The 12137-nt window shown below is 34.5% G+C and overlaps 1 long non-coding RNA gene across 1 annotated transcript; it reads right to left on the bottom strand.

Moving 5' to 3' along the window:
* Nucleotides 1-247: 247 nt before the first annotated feature.
* On the bottom strand, nt 248-3081 carry LOC116528785. The gene is made up of 2 exons (XR_004259198.1): nt 1216-3081; nt 248-1098 (listed from the first exon to the last, which is right to left on the bottom strand). It is a non-coding gene; the product is annotated as an uncharacterized LOC116528785 (long non-coding RNA).
* Between the last annotated feature and the right edge of the window lie 9056 nt (nt 3082-12137).

Raw genomic sequence — 12137 nt, 5'->3', positions numbered from 1 at the left:
TTTTTATTTAATCGGTAAATGGTTAGTATTCCCAGGGCCTTCCTTACCACCCACACATGCTGGCTGACATAGTAACATTGACAAGGAAATAAATGCTTAAAGAACTGTGGGCTGGAAATGAACTTTACATGCGCTTAACCACTTAGCCAGACTCAAGTAATGAAGCATCAAACTCACCAGCTAGGTTTTGTATGTGAAAAGAAACAGTATTTAGTTTAAAATGAGTTTTGTTTTTTTTTTTTTTTCCCTGAAGGTCAACATCATAATCCTGAAGCGCTGCTGGAATTCTGGCTTCTGAGGTTTGGCTGAGGAATGCTGTTGGTGGGGCTCATGACTTCCCTGTACACACCCACAATGGAGAGATTCACTCCAGCTCCATAAAAATACACTATGTTCCAGTAGCTGGCTTATTAACTCATTACCCTAAACTTGACCTTTACTAGAGAAAGAGTGTTGGAAATGTGGTTAGCTTCTGAGGCAAATTCATAAAAGCCGACCTGCATATTGAACATAGAGTAGCTTTCCAAACTCTTGGAGTATGGACCCCCTTTCCCTGTGTCAATATTGTTTCCATGGAAAAATCCCTGTACATTCCAAGTGGGATGCTCTCTCTCTCCATATGAGGAGGCCAAAGCATGTCCCATTCTAGCAAGAGAAACAGAGGTAGCTCCCTGCCTTCTCTCCTGTGCTTCCTGATTCTGAGAGGGGAGGAACACCTTTAGCAGAGAGTGGCCCTACAGCTCTTATGGATTGAGTCAGTGACTCACGATTTCAGGGCTATGCTCAGGTTGAAGATCAGAAATGGTCTTCCTAGAAGGTCGCTGAAGGGTAACAGACTCTCATCAGAACCTCCTAACCAGATTTAGCTGGTGTCCCAATCACCACTGTCACTTATCCCATGTGGCTCCACTTGTCACGGACTCTTTTCCTGTCACCACCTCCTGTGGCTTCTGACCAGCACCTCCAGCCTTCCCTTCTGCCTCTTCCTTACAGGAGTCCTCCTGTCTCTGGAACAAGGGTGCTGCCATGTTTCTCGTGATAACCATGGTGGAATCAGATGGAGAATAAGCCATTTTCCTGGAAACAACTTTACTTTGACTAAATGAGAAATAAAACATAATTTTTCATATTATTTCAATAGAATATTGCATGCAGAAACTTCTATCCATGTTTAATAGGCTTAGTGGGGTTAGCGATTCTCTAAGTAAAACTTACAATAGGGCATCACTTTGAGGCAGAGATTGGAGACTCTGAAGAAAGAGCACGGGTGGGTAAGGGTTGAAGTTAGAATGATTAGCGGCTCGTTTCTCTACTGTACCTGGTGATCTGGATCAAGGTCACAGGCACAGACCTGGGGTGAAAAGCATAGAAGGTCACACTCTCAAGGACGGCTAACGGAGGGGCAAGGAACACACAAAGGAGAAAAATCCAAGGCCATAGCTCTGGAGTGGAAACAAATTTATTTGAGGTGCTACTACAAATATTCATTTTTAAGGTGAGTAGGGAGACTAGAAACTACCTAAACATATCCCAGCAAAGGCATTTGGGGGGATGTCTGTATACATTTTACTAAAATGTGAACAGTGTGAAGAATTTCCATCCTAAGCCACTACTGTTAACAAGAATTTCAAGTTTTGTGTTTACTGAATTAAAAAACAAAACAAAACAAAAAATATTAAAGCAGAGATGCAAATTAATAAAAGGATGATTTTCTCATTCTGAGAAATTGAAGAATGCCATTTTCTGCACCTAGCATCAGACAGAGGGTATGAGGTGAATCTGCCTTTATGAATTGCCTTGTCTGTCTTCATTACTGACTGTGTCCTTTGTTAATATTCTTCAGATAAAATTTACTTGGAAATATCATTTCATTTTCTAAAGGTAAAAATTTGGTCAGAAAATGAGCCAAATGAGACACAGTGATGATGAACCATTAATCTCTTCCAAATGATCTGTTTAAACTCTAATAAAAAAAACTATCACTTGACTTTGCATTTCTTCTTTGCATATGCATAAATTTTGACTGCTCTTCAGTTATCTTGCCTAACCTTGCTTAGGTGCGTTTTAGAATCTAGGGTAAATACATCTCTCTGCAGCTTGTTTATAGAATCCTCAAGAAAAGAGTGAAAGAAACTCTTTATTGAAATCTCTTGTCTCACACTTAGCACCAGACCATACCAGGTTTAAAAAAAATGTTTGCGTGAAGGTATCCTTTTCTGATCCAACATAGTTAAACTTACATTTTGCCTGCTAGGTATACGTCTCAACTGTTTTAACATTAATGTGCTGACAATATTAATAATAATAGAAGAATTAGCAATAATAACTGTCATTTATTACAGCAATACAATTTTTGAAATGAATTTTAAGTAGAACCTTGTAAACACCCAAGCCTATGCATATGGAAACTGACCGTTATCTGGCTTAGCACTATCAGGAATTTTGCAAGGTAACATAACCAATTAGTGGAATAACTTCTATGTGTGTCCAATACTCTAGACTCAGGACCCAGTGCCCTCTGCAGCACGCCTTCTACCTTTCTAAAAGTAGTAATATTTAAATTATTTTAGTTATTCAGGAATGCTTATTAAATAAATTTCAATCATATATTTAATGAATGTAAAAAATATCCAACGCTTGATTGTGGAAAATGTTCCATTCATTTGTTAATATCAAAAGATACTAACGTTACAAATGTGTGTAAACCTTCTAAAACATCATTAATAATAGTGATGCAAAAGATTAATTAGAGAGGAATGAGTGATCTGTGATTACAAATTTTATATTTTCAGAGAAATTGATTTTTATTTCATTTTTCAGAGACACATGTACTTAAAATAGAGCATAGATGTTTAGCGAGTACTTCGTAAAAAGCAATTTACGTCTAGAAGCTGCTGGTTTTGGATATAATCAATGAGCGTGGAAAATTGAGACATGAGCAAATTAATAAAGAAGATTTTCAGTGTCTAGATTTAAATAAAAACTATGAATATGGTTTTCAAAATTTGCTAAGTCAAATTAATGCACAAACATCTAAAATAGTTAAGAAGTATCATTATTAATATGCCCCCCCGACACACACTCACACCGAGAGATACATACACACACATACTTATAAATTATGCAATAATTGATGGTAATATCAAAATAAAAACACTTAAATGAATTCACGTTTTCTTTGATAGACTATTGGTTTATATTATGTTATATTATAGATGAGAATGTAAACATTCAAGAATACATTCTAACTTTGCATCTAAAGAAACGCTCCCCCCACCCCATCAAACTCATCTGGTAGTAAGATGAGTTTCTCTCTAAAGATCTCCAATTTTTGTAAAATAATTTGACAATTGCAATAAACTCTTAATTCGTCAGAGGTAAGCATTGACTTAAAGTATATCTGATAACTGCAAAAGGAAATACATAAAATTTAACATGTGATATGAACACATAATCATAGTAATGGCGAGACCAACACAACACCTCTCTCATCAGATTTCAGTTTTAGCTTCACTAGGTGGGGTTGCCTCCACAGATGAATAAAAACCTTACACCCCTATTAATGCAGGCCATCACTCAAGGCAGCAGGGTCTCCTCATTCAGAGGAGGGTGAAGGAGCTGGCAGGCAATGTGCACATAACAAAGGTACCAAAGGCCTACCACTTGTGTGAAAAAAGGTGCTTTAGGTCCTGGGGTCAGCAATTTCCTCCCCCTAATTCTGCAAGACCGGAGTGTGTCACGATACGCTCTCAACTCCAACCTTCAATTCACTGAAATGTGTTTAAATAAATCAACCCTGTCATCCAGAAATAGAGCATTTGTCTACAACTGGAAAGATCTGGATTTCTTTAGTTTTTATGTGTTTTTTCCCCATAACTTTTAGGCAAACATACTTGCCACCTTCAAACTTGGAATAATTCACTAGTGCAAATTCCTAGCACAGCTTGGAAGATTATTCTTTTGTCGTTGTTCAAGGTTATCCACCCAGCCTGATTTCACGCTTGGCTGCATCTGGAGGCTCACATGTCTGCTTCTTAAAGTAATGCTCTCCTCTACCAGGATTCTGAAACCAAAGAGTAGACGTAGGTTTTCAGTGCGACAGACGCCTGCCTGCTCCTGCTCGATGACAGTGCGGGGACCTCAGGGGGACAGGCATGTGGGCTCCGCACTCAACATCTCATAACCTGCCCCTTTTAACAACTTGACCTGGAACTAAGGGGCCCCAAATTTAATAAAAGGAGGCAGTGGAAGGAGAAAAATTCTTTGTAATGTTCAAAGAAAGACCTCAAAACAAAATAAGGCTACTTTCTTCCCTTGTTTATTCTTTCGTTGATGATGAAGTTTCTCATCTCTCAGAGTTCTCCTTTATCTATTCTATAACGTCATCTGTGTCCATATCTATCTATTTTTACAGATAGGGTCTGGCTATGAAAAAAAAAGATACCAAGCATAAAATATCACACCCTCTAGACGCCACCTCAATAAACCTTAGTCTAATTATGACCAAAGCAATTTAACAGAGTTAAAATAAACCCGGCACTCAAGCCAATTCGTTAGACTAAAAGTAGCCCCAATAACATGAAAATAAGAAAGAAAAAATGCATATGTTAATGATAACAATATTGGTAATAGAAAAAAACAGAAATTATAAATATTAAAGCTCATCCTTTGAAAAGTAATATATAACAATATATTAAATGATAAAAAATAAATTGGTACTATCAACATAGAAATAATGTGGTATAAAGTAAGACTATCAACTTTATAATTGCAGAGGTGGTATTTTGGAGCTGTTTTTGGCACTTAGAAGAGTTCTTGGGACACATGGGTCACTGTTTTCATTGTAGTTTTTTTTTTTTTTAGCTGATATAATAGACCATGGAAACATTTCAACATTTTATTACAAATTATCTTTCAAATATTATTTATTATATAAATAAGCCAAGGGAATAAAATTAATATATATTAACACTAATTGAAATAGATTCAAGATTTTTAAAAACTAGCAATAGTAACTACGAAACATACAAATACAAAGCTTTCACTCACACTTACCATAAATATACGTATTATTTAAAAATTAACGGTATGTATGGAGAGGTTTTATAAAATTGTGTTGTATTAAAAAACATAAAATATCTAAAAACCGAAATGTATTCCTAAGTGAAACATAAATGTATATAATACAATATTATTTGGGGGATTTCTTTTAATTTTTAACTTTGGGGGTGCATGTGCAGGACGTGCAGGCTTGTTGCATAGGTAAACGTGTGTCAGAGGGGTTTGCTGTACAAATTATTTCATCACTAAAGCATTAAGCCTAGCATCTATTAGTTATTTTTCCTGATTAGCAAGAGTATGACAAAATGGCCTTAAAGATATTAATGAAAGACAATTTCTCAAGAGTTTTAGAAATAATAATAATGAGAGGACTTGCTCTACTAAACATTAATGTACATTTTAAAGAGCTGAAATGATTTCAACGTTGTGCTCCCAAATAGAAAGAAAAACACTTTAATAAAACAAAAAGTCCAAATGTAGATATGAATGTATAGATTTTAATATATGCCAAAAATAGAACTATGAATAAAATTTAAAAAAGATACGTTATTTCCTAAGTAGTAGTGGACTAACATTTTACTAATAAAATAAAATTTCTTCTCTCTTACCATATGTCCAATTGTATTGCACCTAGTTTATATGAGCTAATATTAAAAACAAAGCAAAACAAATCAAAATAATTTAAATAAATGAGTTGGCTATTTCCATGATTTGAAGGGAAGCTTTTGTAAACACTTGTCCAAGAGCACAAATTATTTTTTTAAAGAAATACCTTTAATTCCATACATTTTAAATATGCATAGGCAGAAACAGGCAAGCAAACCTTCTAAGCTCCCAAAAAATTTAAAAAGCAAAACAATAGTAATATCTGAGTGATTATAAAAAAGGTCTTAATTTCACTAAGAAAACAATATAAGTAGATAATTATATAAAATAAAAATTCAATATGTGAATTTATTTATAATAGTCTTTCAAGTGTTGGCAAATGCAATTTAAAACTGTGAAAGTTTGTTTCTCTTATAATTTTGGTAACTTAAGAAAATTTGTGTAAGATACCATAAAATGAACAGTTTAAGAAAATTATCATGGGTCTGCTTTTTGTTTTTGTTGTTTGAAGAAAAATAAACAACATAAGGTCGCTTTCAATATGGGAATAAAGGAGACATCCTAAATATTCAACAAAGTCTGAATGACTAATTGTGCTACCTTTATAAAGTAAGGAATCATAAGGCTAACAAAATTCCTTTTTCCAAAAAATACTTGCTGACATGATAAATATTGGAGATATATATTTCTTGAAAACATAAAAATGATCCATGCAAATAAACAGAAAAACCTCACTTTCATATTTATCCATATCTACTTAACAAAGTCCATGTCTGTCATCACTGAATGAGAGCAATCAGGTCGGTAAAGATCTTATCAACCCAGAATCTTAGGATCTGTAAGCCTTGTGAAGTAGGATTATTTTTACCTTCGTTATGATGCACATAGTTTCGTAGTTTTATAAAACTTTTATGTTGCTTTAAAACTAAAAACATATAAAAATATAATTTAAAATCATTAAAAAATCATTTCATTACATCTATAAATTTGAAGGATTATAAAATTATGTTGTTTTGTAGTTGCCAAACAATATTCATTAAAATAATTAACTTTTATCAAGCAATGGGCCAGTTCGGTTCTCTTCATTTGCATTGTTAAATATGTGTTGCTTTGCTTAAGGCCAGTGGTTTAAGAGCAGCTTCCTCTCAGACATTAAGATAAAATATCCAAATTACAATGCTTTACGAGGCTGTGACTCGCTCACAATTGGATCATCTTAGTTTGCTTTATTTAATTTTCTTTCCCAATATTTGTTTATAGAAACCCGGAAAGTAATTCTTCCCGGAATGATTCACAACTGAAACAGCAAGTGTTCCAGAATGAAAACTCTGGACAATGCATTCAGACAGGAGATACTTTTAGAACAACCACTATTTTTACCTTAATAGTTCAAGCAATATAAATCACAGCTATAAATGACATACAGCTACATCTCCCCAAAAATGAGATTATTTCACACAATCAATAGAAATTCTGCACATCTATAAATGGACAATTTTGACATATTAATATAGGTTATTTATGCCTCTTCAAAATATTATGCATAGTTTATATCCTACATAGGACAATAGTTGCATTGTTCCTTGATTTGGTTATCTACCTTACATGATCTTAATAATTTCTTTTTTTTCTCTTTCTTCTAACTGATAAAGAAACCGGGCAAGTCTGAAATAGGGCATAATTTTCTCTCTTGCTCATTGTATTTTGAAGTAGCCGTGATTAATAAGATTTATGGATGGGGGCTTACTCGGCTGGGCTTTAGGGCTGTTTTATTGTACTGTAGTCATTCTAGCCATCGGTTGTCTCTGTTCTTCTTCATGACTTGAACTTTTTACCTCCAAGAATCCATACGCTCATCTGACCTACAGAAAATGCCAAATGCTACCTAATTGTCTCTCTGCCTCAGAACCTGTAACAATTACTTTTATTTCAAACTTTACTGATTTATTTCAAACTTTACAGACAGAGAAAAAGAACAGGAAAGGAAAGAAGCATTCCACGTTGAAGTGAACACATACCTCTCATTAATAACTTAAACTAAACATATAAACAAAAAGGTCGAGGTTGTCCAAGATCTTTAAATGCTCTGGGTTTTTTTTTTTTTCATTTTCTGTGTTTTTCTGCATTTGAATTCAAAGAATATTCTCTGGCATTTTGTAAATCTAGGACCTAAGAGACTGATCATTTTGCCAAAATACAACATTATTGCAGGTGGTGTGCAGATATCAGTGAAAATGAACTCAAGGTACTGAATTACTTGCAAAATGTTTATTGCACAGTGTTTCAAAGTAAATCCACCAAGGACAATACTAGGTTTCTGGCTTGTTCTGCTCTGCATTTGCTCAGGCTTTATCTTCTGCCAAGGACCCACCTTTAGGAAAATTAAGGACTGGATGTCTCCTGTTATATGTAGCATTTTTAGTGGAATTAAAATGAGTCTATGTCAGCATTGACTTGCTAGTGCGATAATAAAAATCTGACCTGTCATCTTTGAGCCAAATATTTGTAAATATTATGCTTCTGGGATTATTACCATGGTGCGCACAGAGCAAATCCAGAGCGAAGAGGACTTAAGCCTGGGAGCCTCTGGTGGCAAAGCAGCCATTTTCCCAGCATTCTGCTTTATTTGTCTGTTTCCAATGCCTTTTACGTAAAGGACGATTTTGAATTTGCTGATTTGCAGCATCTCCTGGCATATGGTCTCCTTTTTAAACCTATTTTTAAATCCTTTTATGGTAACAGAGGGGGGAAATTTCCCCATCTCTCTAAATGTATACTTATAAAAATAAAATTTCTTCAAAAAATGTACAGTATGCTTAATCCTAAATTAACGTGGTTGCTGAAATGCTATTCCTTAACCTCAAGGCATATGCAATTTCTAAAGAAACAAATTCAGCGTTTAATTAACTCTGAAATCCTCCTGTAAATGGAGCTTATATGTGTGTGTAAAGTTCAAGGCAGGATGAATTTAGAGAAGAAAACTCCTCCGGGGGGGTTGCTGTCCTACAGAAGCCAGCCGGCCCTATCTGAGGCAGACAGACCCAGCGCATGGCTGTGTGCACTAAATTAAGGAGTGCGGAGGTTCAACCAGAGTGCACAGATTAAAATTTTCAATAGACCCAAAAATGTCTCGAAGGCATGAATGAGCCTGTCACTTTTCCTCTGCCTCTCCAGCAAATGATGGATTCACTTTATACCCACAACACAACACGTGAGATATGCCCGGTCTCCTCCGTTATTCTTCCTTCTCCAATCATGCTGAAATAGAGGTTGTGGTTAAACAAATCTGCTTTTATGGAGCAAAGCACTGTGAAACAGAGCTGATTAGGGCCTGACACGTCAAATTAGACGAGGGCAGCTACGTGCCTGATGACTCTATTGTTTCAGGAGGTGGCGCTGCCTTCTCCAGCCTTCCTAACTACACAAGTAACTTTGTTTACTTTTAATTTAGAGGAGAAAGCTTTGGCTACAGTGAGATAATTATTAAAACAAAGGGAGTATTTTATTTCTAAACATATTACTACTCATTTTTTTCTCCCCTGTATCTTAAAACCTGCTTTAAAAAAGCTGATTTTCCCCAAGCAGGCATTACACTAGCAAATCATCTAACAAACATGAGAGTTTACTATGTATGGAACGGTATTTTAAAAGGATATTTTGAGAGAAACAGCAAAACAAATGACTGATAATAAAAAATGCATAAAATGTCCTGGTTTTTAAATAAAACTTCTATAAATATAACTAAGACTATTCTCTAATATCTAGCACAGCAGTCTTACCTAGTTTGTAAGCTATAAAAATTTATAAATCATCTTATAAGGGTGGTGATTATTGTATAAGAATTATTCTATTTCTCATGCTAATATATATTTTTGGATACTTTTCATATATATATATATATGTATAGATACAAAAAATGTGTATTTATTCACCAAGATATGTCCAGGACATCTCTCAGTAGTTTATTTATAGTTTCTGAGCAAATAATGCCTAAAAAGATGCTTACATTTAAATATATTCATATTGCTATTTATGTAAATACACTATACTTTCTGCTTCTAACTCTAGAGGGCTTTAAAAGTTCATCTTTATCTGGCAATCCTAAATTTAATACCATTGTAGTAGACTTATTTACCTGAAATTGTTATTTACCTTAAGGAAGTATAAAGTAAGAAATGCCAGTTGGATAATCAGAAATAATGGATTTTTAAGTAACCAGTTAGTTGCACATACCATCCTTTCCCATCTCAATTCAACAGGCTGTAGTTTAGATTACAGAAAAGAGTGGGTTTGATATAAGTAACCAAGTCTTAGAAATAAGTGATAAAGCACAGAGTTTGCTAGGCCACTGTCACTCAAAATGCTGTGTTCAGATCATGGCTGTATGCGTGGCCCTCCACACAGAAGCCTGTGGTTGTACCACTAGGGAGATTCTCTGACCTGAGTTCTAACTGCATCTCCCTGGAGCAGGTGATAGAAGCCTTTGATCTTAGGCATTTTTCAGATTTTTAAGTGATGTCATTATGTTAAACGGAACATGGCAAATGAAAGCAATTGTTCATAAAATCACTATTTTTCCTTGATACCTACTATAGCTTTTAAAGTTCAGACTATTTCTGGGAGGATTTGGGATTATTCCAGATTCATAAAATTTCATAAATGATTAAACAAAACCGCAGTTCTCAGTTAATATTAAGAGATTCTTACGATTGATACCCTTGGTATGAACTCATCTGGTGGTCGCTGTGAAATGTACACGGGATAGAAAAATCTCAAAGCCAGAATGACCTTTTGTCACATATATGTCACAGATGACATGTGAGTGTGGGTGCATTGGGGTTTGCTTCTTATGCATCACATCTGACACAATAAGAAAAAAACTGTGATGTTCTGCTTAACACATCTAGAGGTGACACGAGCACTCATAACTACCTATCATCTTTATGTAGTGCTACAGGTTGAGAAGAAACAAGTTGTTATGATTCCATTATTTGGGTTGTTACATTTATAATAGAAAAACTGGGGTTTTGGGAGATCTGTGGGGACTCCCTATAGGACAGGGCTCAGATAACATGTTTTCAGTCTTGAAGTTCAGAGGTTGCCAGGGATCAGTGCCCCTGCAGGGTTTGTGATAACTGCATCAGTAAGTCCCATCTGATTCCTCCATCCTGAGAGCAAAAGCGTTCTTCTGGAACCTTGCATTTGCATTCAGATCTTGTTTCTTGCTTGATCCATTTAAAGATTACACACGAGCATGCATACGCATGTCTCTCACACATAACACCTCAACTGCAAAGTCAGCCAGTGACAGCAGTGGAAGATTATGAAATACAGCTGCAGTCGTGAAGTCTGTATTGGTTTAACTCTGAGATTACATACAACTTTACTTGAAATGAAGGCCTGAAATAACTTACCTAATGACTTTCACTCAATTTGTTAATGATAATGGTTATCTTCTCCCAACATATTCCAACTAAAATATGAGAGATTAAAGTCCTACAAAGAGGAAATCCTGACAAATTAGTTAGTATATAAAATCTTGTCAATAAACACTTCTGTGTCAAAAATATGGAAAAGTACTGTCTTTGAATTAGCTTAAGTTGGGCAACAGTAATCATAGTCTTACCAAATACAAAATCACCAGATTTTTTGGCCCACTTTCCTTTAAATGTTAGAATATAAAGTACATATATTATGCACTAAATAATATTTGGGGATATTTTTACAGAATTCTTAACTTCCAGAATTTTACATGGTGATACAATTCCCTTAAAATAACTACCCTCCTGCCATTCCTACCAAATCTCACACTCTCACACAGTTACACCATACAAGATAGATCTAACAATAGTTTTAGAAATTTTTGCTTCCACGTATTCACATTCTGTTATTGTAGACTAAAAGTTTCACATTTAACAACTCCTCAATTAAAATTTATTCTACACTGTTAAGAGAAAAATACATCACCATAATGTAGTTAAAGGGAGTTAATCATAAATCAACTGGAACACTTAATATTACATTATTTTAATATGTACTTGCACACAATGATGGATGATGAAATCAAGATTATGAAACATAGAAAAATCATTACAGTTGATTAAAGTTGCAGTAAGACAGTATTTCTTTCCAGACTAGTATAGAGATGATTCGAAAGTGTTCTTTAATTTTCTCTCACAATTAAATTTTGTGTGTATACATTTCACTTAGGGTATCAATCTTTTTTATTGGCAAATGTTTGCACTATATTTTGTGATACGTTTTTGTAACAATGCTATGTGATTTTCATTGTCAGAATGACAGAAATTGAAGTTAATGTGGTTTGAAATAGACAACTCAAATGAGGTGGAATAGGTGTTGATAATATATCTAATTTTTGAAAATATTAGCTTATCAATATAAAAAACATAATTTTACCATCACTTTATGTCATTTTACTGATGCAAAAATATTAAGCTTTTTCCAAAGTC

Source organism: Sapajus apella, unplaced genomic scaffold, assembly GCF_009761245.1.
Source record: "Sapajus apella isolate SASKATOON/1434 unplaced genomic scaffold, GSC_monkey_1.0 scaffold60, whole genome shotgun sequence".
Taxonomy (NCBI): Eukaryota; Metazoa; Chordata; class Mammalia; order Primates; family Cebidae; genus Sapajus; species Sapajus apella.
Note: the sequence above shows the minus strand (reverse complement) of the source record. Positions and strands in the feature narration are given on the sequence as shown.